This window comes from Acipenser ruthenus, chromosome 5 (assembly GCF_902713425.1).
Source record: "Acipenser ruthenus chromosome 5, fAciRut3.2 maternal haplotype, whole genome shotgun sequence".
Lineage (NCBI taxonomy): Eukaryota > Metazoa > Chordata > Actinopteri > Acipenseriformes > Acipenseridae > Acipenser > Acipenser ruthenus.
In genome coordinates, this window is record NC_081193.1 from 87007249 (window position 1) to 87028081 (window position 20833).

General features: G+C 38.7%; 1 pseudogene; it reads left to right on the forward strand.

Moving 5' to 3' along the window:
* LOC117402854 (S1 RNA-binding domain-containing protein 1-like) overlaps window positions 1-20833 on the forward strand; it is a 52063-nt pseudogene that overhangs the window by 25566 nt on the left and 5664 nt on the right.

A 20833-nucleotide genomic window follows, 5' to 3' on the forward strand; every position in this document is an offset into this window, starting at 1 on the left:
CAATTTCCCCTTTTTTTAATCTTTTGCCCATCAAAGCAGAGCATTAAAAGCTGTTAAAACAACAGGATCTGTCTGGAGAGGAGGGGCTAGAGCAGGTGCAGGTATCTTCATCTTCAGCCATCAATCCACAGCTATCAGCTGCCCTGATCCTGCAGTCAGGTGTTATTGTTTAATCTTATAAACAAGGGGAGGGATGCACTTGTATGCAATATAAGTGCAAGGGTGTGTAAGGGAGACTATTTTAGAAAACATTTGAATTGAAAGAATAGAGGAAAAGACTTGCAAGTAATCTGCTTAACAGGATCTACAATGGGATTTTATCAGCTTTACTAACACATTTTACCATGATGTTGTAAAGGAATGAAAATCACCCCTTGCATTTGCACTCCTCTTCAATTTCTATATAAATCTGAAAGCCTTCTATAGCCAGGTATAAGCCAACGCATCTCCTGTATCTGTGCGTTGATATGGTAAAAAAAAAGAAAAAGGACACACACAACAGTGCAAACAACACAATATAAGCATATAATACAATTATCCATGTTTCAAGAGCTCTCTATTCCCTAAAGGTCTCCACACACCGGATTGCGATTTGTCCTGCAATAAAATTGTATTTTTGCTGTGACTACCTTTCACACCAGTGGCGACAGGCACGCGCAATGTGATAGGTAACTGTCCAGTGATTGTATCATCAGCTGGAAAAAAATCACACGTATGATAGTCCTGTTATACAAAATGCGAATATAAATGTAGAATACTTAATAGCTTTCCAGAATACTTATTTCAGTAAAGGTAAACGAATCATACACACCAGCTATATCCAGTTCCCTAGAAATGGACTGACAGATGTTCACCCTCATTGCCGTGTCTTTATAATTGTTGTGTCCTTTGTTGTACAGCTCTGAGTATTTTGATACGCCAAGAATTATAAGAAATTAAGAAAGTTTACAAACGAGAGGAGGCTATTCGGCCCATCTTGCTCGTTTGGTTGTTAGTAGCTTATTGATCCTAGTATCTCATCAAGCAGCTTATTGAAGGATCCCAGGGTGTCAGCTTCAACAACATTACTGAGGAGTTGGTTCCAGACTCCCACGATTCTCTGTGTAAAAAAGTGCCTCCTATTTGTATTTCCATTTGTGACCCCTGGTCCTTGTTTCTTTTCTCAGGTCGAAAAAGTCCCTTGGGTCGACATTGTCAATACCTTTTAGAATTTTGAATGCTTGATTTAGATCGCCGCGTTTTCAAGACTGAATAGATTCAATTATTTTAGCCTGTCTGCATATGACATGCATTTTAAACCCAGAATAATTCTGGTTGCTCTTCTTTGCACTCTTTCTAGTGCAGCAATATCCTTTTTGTTTCTTAACAGACGCCCTTATCCAGTGTGACTTACAATTGTTACAAGATATCACATTATTTTTACATACAATTACATAATTTTTTACACATTATTTTTACATACAATTACCCATACAGTTGGGTTTTTACTGGAGCAGTCTAGGTAAAGTACCTTGCTCAAGGGTACAGCAGCAGTATCTCCCACCTGGGATTGAACCCACAACCCTCCGGTCAAGAGTCCAGAGCCTTAACCACTACTCCACACTGCTGCCAAGGTGTAGCAAGGTGACCAGAACTGAACACAATATTCTAGATTAGGTCTTACTAATGCATTGTAAAGTTTTAACATTACTTCCCTTGATTTAAATTCAACACTTTTCACTATATATCTGAGCATCTTGTTGGCCTTTTTTATAGCTTCCCCACATTGTCTAGATGAAGACATTTGAGTCAACATAAACTTCTAGATCTTTTTCATAGATTCCTTCTTCAATTTCAGTATCTCCGATATGGTATTTATAATGCACATTTTTATTACCTGCGTGCAGTACCTTACACTTTTATCTATTAAATGTAATTTGCCATGTGTCTGCCCAGGTCTGAATGCTGTCTAGATCATTTTGACAGTTGCTGCTGCAACAATGTTTACTACTGCTCCTGTTTTTGTGTCGTCTGCAAATTTAACAAGCTTGCTTACTATACCAGAATCTAAGTCACTGATATAGATTAGGAAGAGCAGAGGACCCAATACTGATCCCTGTGGTACACCACTGGTTACCTCGCTCCATTTTGAGGTTTCTCCTCTAATCAGTACTTTCTGTTTTCTACATGTTTTCTTCCACCATTGTTTACTGAAGGTGCGCAAGGGAAGCTGTTCCTCATTGGTCCGTACCCTAGATGCCGCATGACAAAGTCACAAAAATAGACCAATCCCATTGCATCACAGGCAGTGTGAACGGCTCGTATCAAAAGTACGTTTTTTTTTTTGTTGTGGTGCGATGTGTTGTACGACACATTTGCTTGTCACATTGCGTCCGATAAGACTTGCTTATTATTTCTTAAGGCCAGTGAGGCTTTGAAATCAAAACTTTAAGAACCATACTTGCTTTGTAGAATATTAGGACTCTCCCTACATCCCGTATCGCTATTCTGTCCAATCTGTGACATTTGAGACTGGTTTACTGGTTATCTGAACAGCTGAACTGTTTAAATTGCCTTCTTACTTTGCCTTTGAATCTAGGTATTGCATACAGCTTATTGAAATGCTGAAAAGCTGTTCTAATTTACAGAGGTCAAGTATGTAAAAATGGGCTTAAAAATAAGCAATTTAAAATATGATCTCCTCTTTTTACTGAAATGAAAGCATGACTAGCAGTTTGTACGCATATTTATAGAAATCTGGTATTAATATATTAGATTAATAGTTTACTTTGGCCAGCTGGAGCAAATTGATCCTTGGCTTCCTTTTGGAAACATGTCTATCTGCAGTTCCTGACAGCTGAGTTTAAATGGGCATGTTGGATTTTTGTGAGTTTAAAAAACAGAGATAAAAAAAAAAATCTGCAGCTTCGTTTTATTCAAGAGCGGTCTGTTTGCCTGTTACCCAAAAAATTTAAAAAATATATAAAATAACTTTTTTTAAACAAGAATGTGAGTGTCAAATTCTGAATGAATAAACAGCGCTTTTTTTTTTTTTTTTTTTTGCATTTCTTTAATTGGAGATTATTTCTAACAACGTAGTACACGGGCGTCCAATCCCAGTCCTGGAGGGCCATGAAATGAAGTATGTCAGGGTCTGGATGGATGGTTTAATTAAACCAGTTTAGAACAGGTGTGGAACAAAGACCAACTTTGACATAGTATCTAGGTGGAAAGCTACAGAACTGTAACAAAAGCAAGAAAAAGCTTCTGCATACAAAAGGAATTACAAAGGCAGTGTTGTGTAGATTCATCAGTATATACCAGATCTGCAGCATGCTTTGGGATACATACAACTGTGACCTGATGCTGCTGTAATTATGAAGGCAAGTATCTCATGTGGGTGAGATTAGTCCTGACCAGCAAAGATTTACCCGTGAACTGGGAGCCTTCTGAGAGACATATCTGCTATGGGCCAGTAGTAAACCATACATACTGTATTAACAAGTGTCCGCACTTGTGCAATATAGGTATTTAGCAGTAATTATATGCATAATTGATAAAGATATGTTTGAGCTCACTGAAATTGTGTCGTACGATTTTTTAATATTTAAGGTTCATACAGTCAAACCTCTTTAAAAACACACACAGGTAGATAGATATAGAAACATATGCATGTAGGTCTCTTTGTAGAAACCAAAGTGATTGATAAAGGTAACTCTGCTTGAGGCTGTTCTTCAATAATACTTTATTGTTGTTTTAAAAAGAAAAAAATATTTGAAGAATACAAAAATAATAAAAACGTTTCAAAGCCATGTACAGTATGTATCTCAACAAAGAAACCACAATGTAAAAACCTCAGAAATCTTCAAAAGGGGAGGTTTGAAATTATGTTCCTTTTATCAGACATCACAGGCACAAGCTTGTGCTCTAAACACATCGAATTAAAAGGGATTTTCCCAATCAGACAGTGGTTGAAAACTTGAACTTTTAAACCTTTTTTTTTGCCAGAGGCAGTGCCATCGGCATTATTGGCATTAAAATAAGTGTTTTAATATTGCAATCATTTTAATTAATAATACAAGGGTCATGGAAAGGCAGTCATTCATACAGAGTGAGTCATTTTATCCTACATGAGAAAAAGAAAACATCTTGCAATGGTTACTATTCTAAGAATTGTCTAAAATTAACCAAAAATACAATCCTTCTGTCATTCTGACTGTCATTCACTTCATACCATTTTTAGGAAGTTCAAGTCTGGAATCTAAAGGGTGTAATATAAGTGTGGCATTTGCTGTGTGCCATGTCTGTGTGCTTTTGCTTGAACTGGGGAGTGGTCTGTTTCGTAATCATGTGCTGTGAAAGTTGAAACATCTCCCTGATATTGTAGCACAACATACTTCCCTTACAGTGGACTGAAATGGTTGAAATTAACTGTTTCACTGACACATTTTCTTTTCACATAGCCATTAACTTTGGATTTACAAACCCTTAAAAAAAGAGAAAGGCTAAGTAATACTTATAATAGTTGTGCCCTTGCATTCAATGCTAAATGGACCACAATGTGTAATATCTCGGACCTGCTGTATGACTGTTTAATTATTTTTAATTATTTTCTTTTTATTTTTGCTTCTGATAGTCATTGCCTGGCACACTCCCCCATTTATATTTAGGTAGATCCTGAAGAGGCAGATATTTTTCAATGTGTTCAGTTCCACTAAAGGCAAGATGACTTGACAAATATAAGGGCATGTTGACTCTTTCAACCAAATTAGACACCTTGTCTGTGACTTGTGACTGAAGCTGCATGCTAACACAATCCAACAGAGACACATTCTAGTACTTGAGCAGTACATTGAAGGAAACCTCTGCTTATGTCACACAGTTTATTTGTTGATTATTGGAATCAACCTGGTGCCAGGCAGCTTACCGGTAGATAAACATGCAAATGTATTTAAGGTGTTAAGGGGAATTGGTGCTTCAGTAGGTGTGGGGAGATAGCTGGATACATTTTGTTTTTTTCTTTTTGCACCTCAGTCGCAATCAAAACTAACAAAGGACTTTTTGGTTAATACCGATTCCAGCCTTGGAGGATGTTGGTCAGCTCCCCCCTAAAAATGTTGCTTCAAATTCCACTTTAAAAAAATGAGAAACAACCAGCAATGAGAAACACTCTCTCGGTGTATCTACAGTATAACAGCTCTTGGCTTCAATTGCATTCCATCGTAACTTATTATATATGTTGCTTGCCCACAGTGTAAAATAGTTTCCCTGTGAAGTACAATATTTAACCATTAGCGAATGGGTATTTTCCTCCTAAAGACCTGAAACCTGAATAAGATATAACCTGCCCCTGGGACTTTAAAGAACTGACTTGACAGGAGAGCCTATTCAGGTAAGTACTTGTTACTTGTTCTGCTATAGATGTTTGCATTTATTGCATTATTACACAAATTATATGTGATATTAAAAATAATTGCTGTATTAGTTTTACTAATTACAGGCATTTGTGCACTACAGCCTGTTGTTTGTTACGTCCCACTATGGCCTTGTGCCTCGGCTGACTTTGTGCTCTCTCCCCAGGCTGCAATAGCTCTGGCTGGAGTTATTTTATTCTCGTTTTGGCTTCGGCCAAAATTACTAGACAGTTTGTATAATTTAAAGTATTGTTATTACTGTATTTTGTTGAGAAAAATATTTATTTTCTCATTCTGTTTATCTGTTTTCACAAAGACTAAGCGCAGGCCTGTCTTTGGTTGTGGTTGCTTGCAATCTCTACCACAGCATCTTGATGCTGTTTTGGTGACAGCTTTTGCATCATCGTTACTCGGTCTTGTGTGAGTACTGACCTGAGCGGCTTTGCCAGTAGCTTGCACAGATGGGCATCCCTGTACAGTGCTACCTGTGGTAACTGCGAACCAGTGGACCCGTACCGTATGGTACCGAGGTCACCGACCTGCTCCGTTCCCGACCCGCTATTGAACCTGGGACGAGGTTACTGCACTGGTTCCGTACTGTACTCACCCAGGTGCTAAAGTCACCGAACCGTCCCAGTCCACAGAAGGTGAGACAAGGCAGTCCATCTTTGATGACAAGCCTACCGCCTCTCCCGTGTCATCCTTAGTGCACCCGGATTTTCTTTTTGGGGTCACCCAGCTACAGCTCCTGCTGTTTCCTGATCTATGGACACCCTATATAGGGTGCATGATGTGGAGAAGCTGGACCTGGCCCAATTTCTGCCAGTGGAGGCTTCAATTGCCACATTGGTACAGGTGCCTAATTTAGTGCTCTTGTCCATGGATGCTATCTGCCTCAACAAACAGTGCCGGGTCTCAGATGTGATCCTCAAGCGTGCCTATTCAACAAGTACGTGCGCCGCACTGGCGTTCCCAGTACAGGTACAAGTGGGGCGTCTTTCAGACGTTGTGTCTGCCTCGGGGGTTCGATCCCACAGCCTCTCGCATGGCAGTTTTGACTTGTTTCACGACAGGACACCCCCCTCTACATTAAGGGTCTCTGGCAGCTATTTCAGCTTGCCGTGTTAAAAAGAGCTCACTTCCTGGTGGGGCAATTTTTGAAAGGAGCTCAGCAGCTTTGGCTGCCTATGAAGGATATTGTTCCTCGCTGGAGGCCTAACGTGGTGCTGGAAGCACTCATGAAGCCTCTATTTGAGCCCTTGCATTTAGCTGAGCTGAAATTTGTATCGCTGAAAGCAGCTTTCTTGCTTGCAATCACATCCGTTAAGCGGGTCCCCCCAGGCTGCAATAGCTCTGGCTAGAGTTATTTTATTCTCGATGTTGCTTTTGTTGACCCTAGGAATAACCAGCAGCCCCGCATCCTGTGATCGCAGAATGCGGTTTGGAAGATACGGGGTCAGTAACCCCTGCAAATAACTAGGTGCTAATCCATTCAGGGCCTTGTAAATTAACAGCAAAATCTTAAAATCAATTTTATACTGCACAGGGAGCCATTGTAAATAGGCCAAAACAGGGGTAATATGTTCACTTTTTCTCTTAGTCAGAAAACTTTAATAAAATTACTAATTTTTAGTAAACAAAAATTAAATAAGCTGCAAGTGGGATACCACACGTTTTGGGACACCAGGAAAAAAGTGCATTAAAATAATCAATTCCAGATGAAACAAAGGCATGCATTAGTCTCTCGGCATCAGATACGGAAATCTGTTTGACTATATTTCTCAAGTGGTAAAAAGATACTTTAGTAACTTCCCTAATATGAGTCTCCAATAACAGATCAGGATCAAAGATGACCCCCAAACCCTTAATTTCTTGTTTAAGAGACTGCAAGGGTCAAGTTCATGTAATCACACATTTCTTTTAGTTAGTTCTGTGATTCCACTAGCATAACCTCTGCTTTGTCTGAATTCAACATTAGAAAATTCTGCGACATCCAATGCTTGATGTCTGTAAGGCAAGTAGCTAGTAACACCCAGGCAAAATAAATTCCTGGCTTTAGGGATAAATATGGGTATCATCAGCATAGCAATGTAAGTTCACTCCGTGTCTGCAGATAATGTCACCTAACAGTAGCAAATATAATGAAAACAACAAGGGACCTAGAATGGACCGCTGTGGAACACCACAGACAGCTTCCAATAATGCCGATTTTACCTCCCCAATTAAAGATGGTTCTGTCTGAATGCCTTCCTTACATGTAGTTTTATTATTTGTTTATTTAGCAGATGCCTTTATCCAAGGTGACTTACAGAGACTAGAGTGTGTGAACTATGCATCAGCTGCAGAGTCACTTACAACTACGTCTCACCCGAAAGACGGAGCACAAGGAGGTTAAGTGACTTGCTCAGGGTCACACAATGAGTCAGTGGTTGAGGTGGGATATGAACCGGGGACCTCCTGGTTACAAGCCTGTTTCTTTAACCACTGGACCACACAGCCTCCTGAAGACTGGACCACACTGCCTCCTATAGTCTTCAGGAATTTCTTCTGCCTGGGTGTTACTAGCTACTTGCCTTACAGATATCAAGCATTGGATGTCGCAGAATTTTCTAATGTTGAATTCAGACAAAGCAGAGGTTATGCTAGTGGAATCACAGAACTAACTAAAAGAAATGTGTGATTACATGAACTTGACCCTTGCAGTCTCTTAAACAAGAAATTAAGGGTTTGGGGGTCATCTTTGATCCTGATCTGTTATTGGAGACTCATATTAGGGAAGTTACTAAAGTATCTTTTTACCACTTGAGAAATATAGTCAAACAGATTTCCGTATCTGATGCCGAGAGACTAATGCATGCCTTTGTTTCATCTGGAATTGATTATTTTAATGCACTTTTTTCCTGGTGTCCCAAAACGTGTGGTATCCCACTTGCAGCTTATTTAATTTTTGTTTACTAAAAATTAGTAATTTTATTAAAGTTTTCTGACTAAGAGAAAAAGTGAACATATTACCCCTATTTTGGCCTCTTTACAATGGCTCCCTGTGCAGTATAAAATTGATTTTAAGATTTTGCTGTTAACTTACAAGGCCCTGAATGGATTAGCACCTAGTTATTTGCAGGAGTTACTGATCCTGTATCTTCCAAACCGCACTTGTGATCACAGGATGCGGGGCTGCTGGTTTTCCTAGGGTCAACAAAAGCAACACAGGAGGTAGGGCTTTTTCTTGTAGAGCTCCTAAATTATGGAATGCTCTGTCTTCGTTTGTCAGGGAAGCTGGGACCGTTACAGTTTTCAAGTCAAGACCAAAAACGCACTTTTATAAAATTACTTTCTTATGCTGCTTTTGTATTAAGTTTGTACTGTTATTTAAATCTGTTGTTTTAAATGGTCTGACTGTGGCAGTTGTATGTGTGACATGCTATACAAATGTATTGTGGTTTGTTCTTTTTTTTCTGCTATGTACTGTACAGTGCTTTGCGATACTTTTGTATAAAAAGCACTATATAAATGCAATAAATTAATTAACCTAGTAGAATGTTACCAGTCAGGCACTATATATAATATAAAAAATAAGAAAAGGGTAATGTAGTTACACAGAAATGGGAATAATTAATAAAAACAAAAAATGAATTATCAACCCTTCTGAAGTCCGTTCATCTGAAGAAGGATTTGTAGTCCGGATGGTCCTGGTATAATAGATTTTTTATCAGTTATTCACATTTTTGGTGTACCTACATTACGTTTTTGCTAGAACACTTTTTTTCCCAAAACTGCACAGGTGAGACTTGCATAGCAAATGGACGTGGATGATAATAAGATTAATGGAATTGTACACTGTGCTAGCTAAAATGTAATGCATGTACAATTACACAGAAATAAATAAAAAAAGTAGTGTAAGCTTCTCAGATGTGACTGTGGCCTCTCAGTGAAATGATTTAGAATACAGTAATATATATATATATATATATATATATATATATATATATATATATATATATATATATATATATATATATAACGTGTATTTCATCTTTCAGCATGACGTGTCGCAGCCCTTGCTGAAAGCTGCCCTGGCCAGTGTGGTTGAAGAATGTGTCAGCTTTGTTGGAGTGGATATTAACATCTGCTCTGAAACCCTGATGAGGTAGGCTGAATACTTTCCACTGGCAGTAATTACATGGCACAGGATCACACAGTCTCTGTTTAGTCTGCCATCCAGCTTCTACTCAGCTAGTGCAAATGGGTCTTGTGTTACATTGCCAGCGACATGAGAATGACATGTTCAGACAGTGTTTCACCTGTACAGAAGAAGGATGTGGTGCTGCCTTTAGATTGATGACACATACTGTAGGGTTCCTTTGGAAAAAAGTCAAATTAGAAAAAATAAGTGTTGTTCAAAGTGAATTACCATTGTGTGAGTTAATAAAGTGGACTTGTTTGTTTATTTATTTCAGTGCTTGGGGCCTTCGGGTAGAGGGGGGGCGTAGCTTTCATTCTTGCTAACTGGCATAGTTTAGTACATGTTCAGCTTGTAATTAGTTAGATTGCATGACATCTGTTTGTCTTTCTCTTTAAAAGAGTTATTTCTTTGAGACCTAAGGCCCTATTTTGAATTGAGTGCAATGGCAAAGGCAGACTCTCGGTAAGGAATAAAAGGTTTTTAATGTTGTACAAAGCTACCAAGAAACAACTTACTGTAGTTGCTAATCCCTTTGGATTTAGGGTTCTTCACTGAGCTTACTCAGTGCTTGGTATGCTATAGGTTTAACTGAGCTGCCTGCAGTTTTACAGCTAATGTGGGGATCAGATACTGGGGTCTGGGTTTGAATTGCAGCCTATCCTCAGACTTTGTATTTAAATGCCTTAACATGTTACTGTAGGGTTTAAAACACAATTCATTACTTTTCCTAACTTTCTGCTGTGTTGTACGTATTCCTGCAATATCTTTTTCAACATTACATTTTTGATTACCATATCTCTCGTCATAAATCAATATTGAGTAGTTTTCATTTTATATCGGTTATGCATCGGGTTTTCCACTCAAAATGTCTTCTGAATTCACAAGGGGTGGGTATTGGGACTAAAGATCTGTATTGCAATATATTGCAATACTTAAGACAATATTGCAATATGTATTTCGATGCATATTGAAATTCAACGTCGAAGGATACTGATGTTGATTTTTTGCTACCAAAATAAATCTACATATATACACTGTGCTTTTTGTCATTAGAATGTAATATGACAAATTAAACTGTCATATGAAATGCCCAGTAACTCATTTTTGATCCTCTGAAGTACATGCATGTGCTCCCAATTTGAAAAATAGAAAAACAGTGCTAGTTTGAAAACTATTTAAAATGCTCTAAAAACATGGATTTTAGATGTAATTTTAAACTTATTATAAATAATATATTTTATTTTCATTTTATATTAAACATGTTTTTCAAAAGTGCTTCCTATGACTGTGGCCATAAACACGGGTTTAAAGCTGCTTTATATATCTGTCAGTGCAGAGAACCGGGGTTTGGAATAAACGACTGACCTTGCTTTTAAGATTTAATATATATTACAAAAGCATAAATTCAGAATAAAGTGTAAAAGGACATTGTCCAGAAGAATAACAAGATGAACAAGATGATGCACTGTAACGCTCTGTCCCAGTCTCGGGGATAACCAGTAGCCAGTTCTCCGATAAAGCAGAAGTTACCCAAGTTTTCTTGTTAGCCTTGTAAATGCCAGATAGGGATTTCACTCCTCATGCGGCGAGGGTTTGGAGATTTGCCGATGACCATTCGTTTTCGTTTTCGCTAACTTCCTGTTTGCACAAAACATCAGTAAGTCTCTCCTTACATTTTTTCCTCCACTGCAGTTTTCACCAGAAAAGGACAATGTTTTGTAAAAGGTGACATAAAAGGGTACTTCCATCGGCATATTTCGGATCCCAATCGGCTTTCATTGTCAGGAGAACACCATGGACCCACGTATCAACTATATTTTTATCAACGTCGGCGGCCTCCCCACACTGATGATTTAAAATGATGCCATTCCCTTTCTTCCATCTCTCAAGCTAGCCGGTGCTGTTGGAGTTTTCACAGCCCAAAGCGTCAGCAAGTTGAGGTTTTTCGTAAAGGATAGGACGGCTCAATGGTAAGTTTCTGGTACGGGCTGATTTAAACCACTGAAGCAGTGCTTCTCTACTTGGGCAAAAGTAGACGTTCATTTGGTACCTTTGCTCCTGCCTTGTGCAAACTGCCTCACAATCTTGTCTCTGCTCTTCATTTGAACTTTTTTTTTACCACAGGAAATGGAATTTTATCTTCGATACTAAGCGCTTTTCATTTATTGGTAGTCATTCTCAAAGGTTGATGAGCTGTAATGATTTCTCCTTTGATGTCAAATGCTGCCGTGACTGTCATTTACTGTCCCGGATGTACCTTATTTGCACAAAATATCTACCTGTGGAACAGGAAAATTGTACGCATTAAACACAAAAGACCTGCCTGTGGAACAGGAAAACTGTACATATTAAACGATAAATACGTTATAAACGAGTCTGTTTCAACCAGAGTAATTCCCTATTAAAACCCGTGTTGTTTGGCTGGGACATGCCTCCTCAACACATTGTAAACAGAACTCCGTTCTAACAGGATCCGTTATAAGTGGGGTGCGCCTGTATATATTTATGATGTCTGGAATGCTTTATATTTTCATTCCAGATTGTTACCTGTGCAGAGTAGAGTGTTGATTAGTCTTTCATTTAAGTGCACCGCTCTCAATATATTAAGCAGCTTGTTTTTCTTTCTCTGACCAGGCATGTTGCAAGGCTCAATGCTGGTAGAGCTAAGAACATCATGGAGTGGCATGAGAAGAATGGACCATTTATAAACCGCGGACAGCTGAAAGAAGTCAAAGACGTGGGTCCAACAACCTTTCAGCAGTGCGCTGGTTTCATAAGAATTAACCCAGAAAACCTAAAGAGCATTTGCAGGTATGATTAGCTTATTCATAAAACGTTTGCTGTTCCAAATGTTTCCAAACATGAAGAGGAAATATGGTTTGTATCTGAAGATGACAAGTTACTTATAAATATACATGCAGATCTTTAAAGAGTAAGCAGCCTGAAGTCGCATTTTCTTTTTTTTCAATTGCTCAAATGTTGTTTGTTCATGTCTGTGTTGTGGTGCTTTGACAAAAGATTCAGGATTCAGTTTCAGGTGTCTGCCATAGACATATGTAAGGTAGGCAGCCAGAGTGTCTTCATATTAGTAAGCGCCAGTACCGTCTAGTGTACTTGGGGTGTTGCCAGCAAAACAAAAGCAGACTTGAGCCAAAGTGGCAGATCACTAGATGGCGCTGGCTCTTACTTCTGTAAAAGACAAATTGGCTGGTCCAGCCTATGTTTCACATGTACCTTGACACTTACCAACTTATATAATAAAAAACACAGAGTTTAAGTAGTTATAATGATAAGCAGAATAGGTCCACACATCATAAAAAGGCAAGGGGCTTAAAAAAACAAAAACCTTGAATGTGAAGCTACTTGGTATACCCACAAGCAGACTCTGTTGCTGGTCTGTACCACTTTTATTCAGCATCACTGTTGTTTTTATAATGGATTGTGGATTCAGAGAAGATAACCGTCTGACTCAATATTGACATTTCATTTTAAGCAATCTAATATAGTACATCACAGTGTTATATGTGGCCAGTAAACATTATATCATATACAACTAAGACTGCTTTTTTTTTTTTTGTTCCCTTTTAATTTGAAATGCCTTCATAAAAACTTTCTTGGATTTTTTTTTTTTTTTTATCAGTATTTTTTTTTAAGCATTAAAAGGTGCTGGCAAAATGAAAGCCTATGCAGAGTAAGCAGTTTGTATTTATTTTTGTTTGTTTGTTTGTTTGTTCTGTAAGCCCTAGCTAACCGTAGCCTCCTTGGCTGGAGCTGGTTGGCTCAGGGTGCAGAGGGAATTGAAAAGGTCTTGGGCTTGCCTGGAGTTCTTACAGGGTTCAGAAGTGAAGTGGGAGTGATTAGGAATACAATAGGGATCACTTAATGAGGTGTTAGTAGAGCAGTTAAAGAAAATGAGTGGAAATCACAGCTTAACCCCACCGGAGACCAAAAGCCCCCTGACACACAACTGAATGAGAAAATAAATGTAAACAGTATCTTACCTTTACTAAACACAACCAATAAACACAAACACATCACAACATGTTATTTATAATTATTCCCCATTCCCCAAACTGCAGCGACATATACAGGCTCAAATAGCACCTGTGCACACTTCCTGTGTATTGTTTGTTTTCATAGGAAAGAGGCCCTTGATATTTTGGGGTATCATTTACAAAAGGAGGTGAGGGGGGCATTGTGTAACAGTTGCAAGACACAAAATAAATTTTTAGGCAATCTACAAACCTAGGAGGCAAATTGGAGATGAGATAAAAGGATACTAGTTATCTCAAGATTAACAGTATCCTTTATAGCTTTATTCATCTTGGCATTGTTTTACTTTGTCCTGCCACCCCCATCCTAATTTTTTTTAATGTCTTAATATTATTATTAATTAGTCGTTTAGCAGACACTTATCTAAAGCGACTTACAAAGATTTGGGGGTAAACTATGCATCACAACTGCTGCTGCAGAGTCACTTACAATAGGTTCACACACAGTGAGTCAGTGGCTGAGCTGTGATTGAACTGGGAACCTCCTGGTAACAAGCCCCTTTCTCTAACCACTGGACCACCAAGCCTACCATATCTTGGTTGTTAATAATAATAATAATAATAATAATAATAATAATAATAATAATAATAATAATAATAATAATAATAATAATAATGTGCTCACTCTTTCAGTTTCCTTCCTCATCCTGATTTAAGTTTGATCAGGGAGTCTCCAGAAGCCTAGATCGTCGTCTTTTGTCTAACAGAATAATATATTTCACTTCAGCATGCGTCTGCATCACTTCTCGTTTTCTTCTTTTGTGCCTCTATGCATGTGTTCCGTGTACTAACAATTATTGCAAAGAGGGTCTAGAGAGACGTCAGCAAAGCACATCTTTGGAGTACTTCTTTAGGATGCAAATACAAAACAAACATGAATGTGTTTCTGCGGTGGAAGTGTATGGGGTTGAGGTTTCTGTTGTGCCTTGACCCTGTGGATCCCTTTTACCAAGCCATAAGGCAACCTTAAGCTGTTCTGTTAATGCCACCTGAGAACTACTTTCTACAGAGGTATGTTTTCCTGCTGTTCTGTGACCTGAGATTGCAGAGGCAGCCAGAACGTCAGTGTCATGTACCAGAGATAGCAGGGTACGGTATTTCTTTAGTAGATTTTGCAACATTTGAGTTTGTGCCCAGATGCTTGAGTGCAATACTGTACCTACTGACCCACCAACAGCCCTAGCAGTGGATGGCGGCATAGCATTCTCCCTATGTGACGGTCTGTTTTGTTTGTTTGTGTGAATGTGTGGTAATAGGCGCCAGTTCTAAATGTTCCTCTTTGTATTTTTGTGTTTTTCCTCCCAGCAGTCAGCAGAGTGCCGTCGAGGCGGGAGGTCAGGCATCCAGAGCGGGTGTCCCGAGTGTAACAGGTGCTGGGGGGGCAGCTGGGAAACCACCCAGCAAGAAAAGCAAGAGCAAAACAACAGGCAGCGCTGCCCAGCAGCTCAACCCACTGGATCAGACCTGCATCCACCCAGAGTCATACGATAACCATGAGGTGAGTTCCCTGCTGCAGAGAGAACTCTCCCACTGCCATTCCAGGTTTAACGCTGAGGAGACAGGGAGACACGCCAAGACTGAACCATCTAAAGATGGGTGTCCGTGTGTAAACCAGCAGGAGCAAAATAAAAGTGAAGCAAAGCTGATAATCTTTGTGTTTAGCTCTTAGGTTGGTTTAAATTTGAATTAGTAGTTGAAAACAGTGCTTTTACTTCCTGTAAGTATTCAGCTAAGTAGGGTACATCTAAGGATACAAATCACATATTATAAATACAGATTTTAAAAAGCGTGCTTTCTCTGATTTATACGTGAAGGGTTTTTATAATGGTGTTTCAAATTAAAAGGGGACAAAGCATCTTGGCTACACTGTGGAATACTGATAATTAATTAAGGAACCTTGCACATTGCAGCACAATACAGTACAACAGTAACATTTACAATGAAGATGGACTTACAAGAGGGGGAAGTACACTTTGAAAGTAGGGTTAATTCAAATAGGAAGACCACTAACTGTAAAACAACACCAGGATAACGGGACAAACAAACTAACCAGTTCCCATCAAAGTGGAGTAGTGCTGTAATTGAAGATTTCTAAACCATCAGTGAGCAGCTTTGGAAATAAGCTTGAGTTTTTCTGAATCCAGTCTTCTGTTCACATGTGTAGCCCTGGAAGTATATCTTCAGCTGTTATGCATGTTGAAGTTTGCACCCAATTGAGCAAGATCTTGATTTGGCTTGAACCCCAACAGATGGGATTCCAGGTGTCACAAAGCAGCAGTGCTGACCCTACACTTGAAATCGCAATACGTTGGGCTCCTAGTTCAAGGTAAACAGTATGTGTAAGCTACTAATAGCACTGGACAGCTTGCTTTAATTTGGTTAGCGGCAGTGCATTTATTTTGGCCAAGTTATTCCTTTTTATTTTATACATTTTTTTTTTCCCCTCTAAATTTGACTCTTTCTTTTTCAATGGAATGACATAAAATGATGTGAGCATTGTTTTTTAGATTCTCTAATGCGTGTAATGTGTATATTCCCTTTCAAGTGCGAAATGTAACCATTTCCAAATGGGTATTTACCTCCTAAAGACCTGAAACTTGAATAAGATATAACAAAGCTGCTCTGCCGAGCCTGTGACACACAGCATTTTGAGTTATTGTTTTCTGGTACACTGCTGTGTTCTCTTATTCTCTCAGTTAAGTTCCTTTTACTGACGTTGTCTATTAATTACATGTTTCATTGCCATGTTGTTTTAACTCCTGACCATATCAATTAATCAGACCACACACTTTGATGTAGTGTCTGTACATCTGGTACATATCTACAAGCCATTAGATATGGCATTCTCATTACATTATGCCCCTACGCTTTGTTTTCATTCACAAAAACTCCCAGTTCCCATATTCTGCTTAGAAGAGGCCCCTGATTGAGCGATTCTCCTACGTTGCCTTTTATCCGAAAGCCAAATGTTCACAATATTAATAATTATGCAGAATCCATTTTCGGATTGCACGTGTAGATAAAACAACACTTTACTCTCTACATCTGCAACAGATAAGTGTCCAGTTTAATATTTACAGGACCTTAACCAGCTCATTGCTGTTTGTGTTTGATGCAGCGCATCTCTCTATCCTAGTGAACAAGTAGAAATGAATCCCACACAGTCTCCTGAACCAGACACTGCCAGTCTAACTGTTTGCTGATTAAATATAATGTGGTATAGTTTACATACAGTTCATGCGGTTTACAATATCCATTTTAAACCTGCTTCACACGTACAGATTTTACTTTGTAACAACTGTATTTCAATTATTAATGTAGTTTAAAAAAAACAAAATATTTAGACAGTTATATACAGATATGAAATACGCAGATAGCGAGGTTATACATACCTGGAAATATGTAAATAAAAAAACAGGCCAGATTTCTCATAGAAAAAACATATTCTAATAAAACTGTTAAAAATAAACCAAGCTCTGAAGAAAAAAAAAATAGAAAGCTTGAGACTTTATAATAATTTAGCACATTTCTAAGAGCAAGAAAGTTTTTTTTTTCTTTTACTGCAAATACCAATGCATGAATAACCTGCTTAAAAATATACAGTTCTTTCCAAATAGTTTCTTATGTGTTTATGTAGCATATCTGCGTAGACTAGCGGTCTGCCAGCTGACATGCTGTACGAGTACTCGGACGTACCAGATCTCACAGTAATGTACACAGACACTGGGTGGAATTGCAGGGCCTCTTATCCTCTTAATGAATGGCTAAAATGAATGATCTAAACTGTGGTATTTGAAAGATTGCTTTATAACGATGCTCCCAAGCTTGAGTGGTTCTCAACAATCTGTAACCCATTTCTTGATTCTACAAAAGCAGTACACACAACCACTTTCCATAGCTTTATTACAGTAATTAGCAATGCCAACTAAACCTCATATACAAATGTCTTAAAATACTTTTTTTTCTCTGTCAAAGCTGCAGTTACCCATCAACGTCATACTCTTTGAGACAAATAATCCTGCTATTGCATACAGCAGTAGGCTGAAATTACATCTTCAAGCTCTTTGACATACAGATGTAAATACCTGTTTTTAGAGGAGTATTATGTACAGTATTAAATCAATTTTAACCAGCACACATGCGGATGCTAAATTGTTTTGTTTTGAAGGCAATTGTGTTGCATCATCACTCATTTTCATGGTGCACTGCAGGGGGGGTGTAATAGAGTATTGTGTTGCATTAATGTAATTAACCAGATACTCTCTGCTAAATTGTGTTGCTGGGAATGATTATATAAACAGAGAGGAAAGGTGCTCTTCACTGCTTTTGTGGTGTCAAGGGCAAGCACAACAGCACAGACAGGTTTGACTTTATTGATACGTTTTAATAATCAAGCCCTAAAAAAAATAACAAGAATCTTTTTTTTTTTTTTTTTTGGCTGTTTATTTTCTTTTCAACTTTGTTTAATCTGCCACCTCACTATAGATTTACTAGATCTACTTTATTGCAGGTATTTACCCAGCGCAGATAGGCTCAAGGGGCCAGGTTAGGAGTTATTGGAGATTTATTGAATTGTGTTGTGATTTAATGTTTGAAGTGCTCAAAGAGTAAATAGGGCCTTGGTTTAACATCCTACAAATTTGGGCCCCTGTACAAGATGCACGCTGTGTTCTATCTGAATGACGATGGCTATTCGCTATCAAGTGCTGTCAATACATCTTTTATTTCAGTTGGTTCAGTAGGTGTCTCTGCCCTCTGCATACTTTAGAGATGCGTTTGTAAATGTAACTGGCAGACTGAAATATGGACACAAAGTTACGAAAAGCTTGCAGCAGCAGTGTGTATTGGATTGGATCAGAACAAAGGCAGTGGAGAGGGTGAGCCGCACCAGTGAGCCTGCACACTGGTGAGTTCAGGTGCATCTGGCAAGGCTCTCTTTGGGGGCCCACCCTAAAGAAACTCCAAACAGGGTAAGCTGTATCTTCGGCCCATAACAGAGCTGTTTTTCATTACAGGGAAAAAAGGAAACAAGTCAAATATATAAAAGAATTTCAATGCATAATACCTTAAACAAAAACATACAAATGGGAACTGGGGGAATAGAACGTTATACCAGAGGCGGCTGGGGAGAAGCCTGTGCAATCTGAGCCCCGGTAAAATCACTGAAAACTGTACCACAGACTCAATACTTGCACACAAAGCAGGACATAATGTTTGCTACACATATGTGGTGTATATATTATTTACCAGTCAGATTATTTTTCTTCTTGCCTTTGTTTTAAGTTTGTTGTAAAATTACACAACTACAGTACTCTACAAATTGTCTTATACTCTTGGTTTTGTTTTACCCTTAAAGATTTTATTTTTCTTTCTTTCCAAATTTGATTCTTCCCTGAAAATGAAGCATTTAGACAGGGATTTAGTAATGGCATTTAAAATAGCTTGAATCAATACAATGCATTACCACGACTCCCACTCTACAGTGCTGTTTATTGATTTTTCATGTGAACTAAGTGCCCTCTATAGCCACATTTGTTAAAGTAAAAATTATCCTTTTTTTATTATTTACAAGATTTAAACATGTTTATGGGTGATGCATGTAACCTAAGGAATACATAAATTCATTAGAAAAGTAAAGCAAAATAAAAATATAAATTTTAGCCTTAATTTGTACCAGATCAAATCTCTAGCTACGGGGCCACAGAATGCAAGATACTGGGCAACAAGACACCAATACTGGCATTTCCTAGTACTAGTACTCTGTTCTTTGTGAGTGGGGGTTCCTATTGGGGTAGCTTAGCATTTTGAAATTTCAATAATATATTTTATTTAAAACATGCCTCTTGTTTGCAGTGCTTTGCAATCCACTCGATCTGATTTACAGTGCAGTGTGCAAGGTTACATTCTTAAAATGAAGATTTTTTTCAAAAAGCCCAACTGAACCGAAGCATACAAAGCACATTACTGATTGCATTGCCACAACAGTGCTAATATTGTGCATTGCAAAACTAGCAGAATGTATGTTTGAGCTATTATAAAGCCAAGTGCGTGTCTGCAGCAGAAACCCATTTGCCAGTTTAGTAATGCATGTATTATTCAGCAGCGCGAGCCAGGAAGTTTGCTGTTCATGGGGATTGTCAAGTTACATCTGCTGTGCCAGTCACCGCTTGGACAGCTGTTGTCTGTCACTGGCGTCATTCTGCCATGGCATTGCACATCCATCATCGCTGCGTGTCAACAACTGAGTCAGCTGTGCAATGAATTCCACACTGCAGCAGCATACTCAGGGTTTACATGTCATGCTAAACTTCCAGATGGCTCAGAGACTTTGCCTGCGCTTTCCTCCTTGGGTGAAAACATTAGTGGGATTGTTACTCCACGTGTAATCGTTGCTCCCATTGAAAACACAAGCAGTATGGTCTTGATTGGGACTAATGATATTCCCTGAAGGAATTCTCTGTATACAGTATTCTGTCCCTGCAGTGCTCTGTTTAAGTTGTGAGCTGACATCCTGTAAAGCCCTTCCTTGTCTTCAGCCCCTTTTTTTCCTAGACACGTGCTGTAACATACCAAGGAGTACCTGCAGTTGTACCTGGATGCCTGGTAAGGTAAATAGCTTGTCTTCCCATTCAGTGGCCCTGCAGAGATTGTTTCTATCTCTAATGTAACTTGTGCTCATAAAGCCAAAGCTTGCAGTGTTTTAGGCTTTATTTATGGAAACCCCTGTCACGTAACAGGAAACAACTCTGAATGAAGAAACTTTGAAATCTAAAATTGAATTATTCTTAGCATTCATAGCCCTTCACTTGCATCAGCATAACATACTCTGCATGAGTTCGAAGCCCAGTAGAATGTGCTATTAAAAACCCATTAATTGGAACCGACAGTGAAGCGGGTCCTGTTTTATTTATGTGAATATCAGAAACTCAGTACTGGTGATAATTAGACAGGCGTTCTGCTTCTTACTGATCTTGCTGGAGCAGGTCACCGTGCGACAATAGAAACCAGATCGTCAAAGTTCATACATATTAATATGTGTCTTCTCATCCATGTGAGGGAACTGTGACGTACCAGATGAATAGTTCTGCCACCCACAATCCCCAAATGGACAGCTTTAAGTGTTTGCCTTCTTCTAAATCAGGGGTGTCCAAAGTTGGCCCTTCCACTACTGATCTTTGTTCCAACCCTGTTTTTATTTAAACCTC